Source organism: Triticum dicoccoides, chromosome 2B (assembly GCF_002162155.2).
Source record: "Triticum dicoccoides isolate Atlit2015 ecotype Zavitan chromosome 2B, WEW_v2.0, whole genome shotgun sequence".
NCBI lineage: Eukaryota > Viridiplantae > Streptophyta > Magnoliopsida > Poales > Poaceae > Triticum > Triticum dicoccoides.
This window is the reverse complement of record NC_041383.1, coordinates 588,920,674-588,925,196: the sequence shown is the minus strand read 5'-3', so window position 1 is coordinate 588,925,196 and position 4,523 is coordinate 588,920,674. Positions and strand designations below refer to the sequence as shown.

The following is a 4,523-nucleotide window of genomic DNA, read 5'->3' as shown; positions in this document are numbered from 1 at the left end:
ATTGTATTGTTGCCATCGAGGATAAAAAGATGGGGTTATAGGCCGCGGAGTATGTGATCACGAGCTCACTTGAGCTCGGTATCACATCCGTGTAGAATAGCTTTGTGGTTCGGTGAATTGAATGAAGGAGGCAGGCTGCGGGTCCACATGGGACGGGGAAATTCTCATATAGGAGTACGTCGCTATACGGACCTGACTGATGGGCCTGGCTTGCACGGGCGTTTGCACGGCGTCGACGGAGTGAACCCGAGCCGTGGCTCGAGACGTCACCGTCTTCCTGATCCGTGGATCAGATCCGGTGCTTTCCGGTAGCGTGGGCAGACCATGCAGTAAATGCAGAAGATGGGGTCTTGTGTGTGGGGGGGTGGGGGTAGGGGGGGCAGCGAAGCGGTGGGGAAATCTCCTCCGGCGAAGGGGATTGCGCGGTCCAGCGAGTTCCCAGGTGTTCCGGCGGTCATGGAGTTCTTGATGCAGTCGATAAACAGGTTAGAATCTGCTCGATGAATCTCCCTTTTGCATGGATTTGAATCCGGTTGTTGGTAGTCGGCACTGACTTTGTTTCTGTCGGCCGCAAAAATTGCGTGGATGAACCAGAACACTGCTAGAGGAGGTCAATGATAACAACAGCACCTTGGAGCATGTTCTGTTCCTGGTCATCGCGCCGGCGGAGGTTGGGATGCCAGCACCGGCGGCTTCAAGTGCAGACGGCAAATCTGTCGTGAGGGTGCTACTGGAGAGCCTGCAAGTGCAGATAAGGCTCAAGGTTCTGAGTACTCCATAGAGCAAGTAGATCCAAAAACTCCGGGGTGGACACAAAGGTATAAACATTGCAATTAAAGGATTGTTCATTGTGCATTTAGAGAAAAATCAGGGGCATCCTAGCCATCAAATAAAACAGAATTTGCTAGGGTCATTTCAGATGGTTTGTTTATTTGTATGCAAAGAGCGATTAGTGCATATCCAGTAGTAGTGAACTAGTGATTGAATTATAATAAGCAACCCTTTGAGATGCTCCGGGGGAGGATGTTGTGGTGCAAGTTAATTTTGTGCGAAAAATGAACACTACACTGCAGAGAAAAAATAGATTTCCCTAATCTGTGATGCAAACATGATACATTTTCAGTCTGTGAGCCACACTAGTTCATACAATGGTTGAAACTGAAAGAATAGCTGATTGTTTGCATATAATTTGCAATGGCTTACAGAGTGTGTGTCGGTGCTGCCGCGCTAGGCAGAGCTCCTTGCCCGGACAAGGTCACTGAAGAAGTCCGTCCTGATCCGTGGTACATGATTGATGCTTTTTCGGTAACTATGCTAGCAGCCATGGGTCGATGGAGCAGATGTCTCCTATCTCGCTAGCGTGGATCCTTCTTTTCTCAAGAGCGGCGATCCGGTGGAAACCCCATCTGTGAGAAGGCGCCTGCGGTTACCGGCAAAGATGGAGCTCTTGATGCAGTTGATTAACAGGTACAGATCTGTTCGGTGGTGCGAGTTATTTCACAGGGATTTTGCTTGGGGATTTCTGAAGATCTAATTTGTATGTCGACGTCTTGGAATATGCAGAAGAACTGTTGTAGTCTTGTAGAGGAGGTGAATGGCAGCGACATACCCATGGAGCCCCTGACGACACCGCATGGGGGCAAGCTGCCGGCCATGACGGCATCAAGTGCGGACGGGCAGATATGTGCGGCAGAGGTGGTGGCAGAGGCAACGATTCGAGAACCGACTCAGGCGTCCAAGCATTCTATAGAGCAGACCGCCCAAAAACGTATGCAATTTGTGAGGACTAAGTTTTCTAGCTAATTATATAAATCTTGCAAATTTCAATAGGAAAATGGCTGGTCCTGGGATGCAGCAAATTCGGCAGAATTCTTGCAAATTTGAAAGTGATTTAACAAAGTTGGCGATGTTTTCCATGTAGTACGATGTCAAGATGCTCTTGGAACAAGATCATTGATTTTGCTATTTGGTGTCTTTACCTTTGTACTACATCAACTATTCTGAGTTTTTAATCATTCCTGCATGGTATTAAAAAATTGAGGAAAAGCAACTAAAAATCTTCTTGGGCATGGGAAAGATTACCGATTATCTCTGCATTCATGGATGCGTTATTAATCTGATTTTTTGTTAACTAATTATGTATTAACACTTTGATATACATCCAGGGTCAGGATTGGGGCTGCTGAGCCTGGCAAGGCACCGCCCTAATAGGATTTCAGCAATGGAGAAATCAACACGCGGTTTTGCTGAAAACACTGGAGACTATGTCATTGTGCCGAAATTAGGAACCAACTTTCATACATTGGGTGAAGCCTATGATTTTTACAATCTGTATTCGTGGAAGAAAGGATGGGCATTAGGTACGGAGAGAGGAGACTAAAAGTGAATAGGACGAAATGCATGCAAAAAATAGTCTGTAGATGCACGGTATGTACACTTATTTACATAATTCCATAATATACCACTAGCTCACTGAATTCATGTTTTGGTTAACTGAATTTGGATGGTTTGTATGTTGGCCAGTGGAAGCCGATAGTGGAGAACACACGCTCTTGCCACTGTGATTGCCTTGCTCTCATAAGACTGATGTGTTTCAAAGACAATGGTTGGTACATAGCCGAGCACCCTAAGGAGCACAACCATTTGTTATCTCCCACCTATGGGCAGACAATAAATACACAGGCAGTCACACAAACATATCGACGTGTACAGAAATGAAGTTGCAGAAATAAGGCACTGCCTTGGATTAGAACACAGGTTGGCTGAGAATGGAGATGGTGTGAACCAGATTCAGCCACAAGGTGCTATGGTGGTTATGGGAGACAAAGTGCATAGTGTTATGGGCAACGATGATAACAATGCGGCTAATGTGTCCTGGAATACGAAGGCCACCATCGGAACAACTGCCACAAAGCAGCCGAACTCAGACTGAATAATTGATGGGACTGTTTAGTTAATTTCAGCATATTACGTTTCTGCCCAGTTTAAGTTATGATGTATTTTAATAATTAGAACTTGTCTGTAAACCAACTGGACAAAATAATTTGTTTCTTCCTTCGCTCGTGAGCACACTCTAACACTAAAAATGGTTGAGCTTTCTTTGAATATGTGCATGTGGCCCCATGCTGATGATAATTGTTAGGGCATGATTCTGATTGAATTGCTTTCTGCATAATATAAACAGATGCTTACATGTGGTGCCTGATCTGGGATTCAGAGACGGGCCTGAATATATTTGCTTGTTGAATGCGCTAATAAGTTAATGCATCTATCATCAAATGGCCAGTGTTCAGACATGTGTATCCATCCTTCTGTATATGTGCAAACAGGTTTGGCCTTGCGCTCAAAATTTCAACCACATGGGCGGGAGAGCAGTGATAACTCAATACATATGCGCGGTAGGATATGGCATTGGTTCGTGTACCTGCAGCCACACAGTTAACAAGGGAGATGATATGGCTCGTTCTGAATTCTCAAACACGGGATCTGTAGTCACCCGATCTGAAGAATGCTCGGGAGGTGGTATGCTCTCGGTAAATGTACTTTGCATTTCGTCTTCTCAGCTTCTACCGCTCTGTGGTGTTCTTAATTTTCTCATGGTTACACATGGTAGGATGGTGGAGCCTCGGAGGCGTCGTTGAATCAAGGGGAGAAATGTGAGCTGACGAGGAGTTCATCTTGGGGAGTTTCTTCTCTGTCGGTGTGAGCATCTGTAAACTCGTTGCGGTTTAGTAATGAACACCTGCGTGCTCGTTGTTAGGGATACTGGAGTATGCGAACATGTAGTAATGGTAGAGAGAGGCGGGCAACTGCCAGCGTTGGCACTACGTGAAGATGAGTATGACTAATACAATCCTAACGCTAGTCACTGCATAGCCAACTATGCGAAGGAGGATGGACAACTCCAGGAACCTGCGCTGGGCAGAGTTCGATTGGATTTAGAAAGGGTATGAAGAACACCAGCCGTGTCGGGGAAGGTAGCTTGCCATGGGTGACTGATAGGGTAATTCTTTTTTAGGGAATCAACTAACAGGGTAAAACTGCTGGGTCACGATGTTAGTTCAGAATCTACTGCTAGACGACGCATATCGTCTATTTCCATCCGAGCCGCGTTGTGCGTGACTGAGGGGGTAACAGAGGCTGTGTGTCAGGCATGGGCCATAGGCCAGGATAAAATATCAAACACGTAAATTATACATGGGCCTATACTTCCTGCGGTGTGCATCACGAGACAAACCGGCGGCACAGATAAAGAGCACATAGGTGCTCGGGATCACATTAGCACTTTCGGGGTTTATATCATATTGCTTGAGTTTATCCCTCTACATCATGTCATCTTTCTTAATGCGTTACTCTATTTTTCATGAACTTAATACTCTAGATGCAGGCAGGAGTCGATCGATGTATGGAGTAGTAGTAGTAGATGCAGAATCGTTTCGATCTACTTGTCATGGACATGATGCCAATATACATGATCATGCCTAGATATTCTCATAACTATGCACTTTTCTATCAGTTGCTCG

The 4,523-nt window shown here is 45.6% G+C and overlaps 1 long non-coding RNA gene across 1 annotated transcript; it reads left to right on the top strand.

Annotated features, from left to right (window-relative positions):
• The first annotated feature begins 384 nt into the window (after positions 1-384).
• LOC119365047 lies at positions 385-3,107 on the top strand. The gene is made up of 6 exons (XR_005175284.1): positions 385-485; positions 595-818; positions 1,206-1,467; positions 1,564-1,768; positions 2,166-2,427; positions 2,524-3,107. It is a non-coding gene; the product is annotated as an uncharacterized LOC119365047 (long non-coding RNA).
• Positions 3,108-4,523: the final 1,416 nt, after the last annotated feature.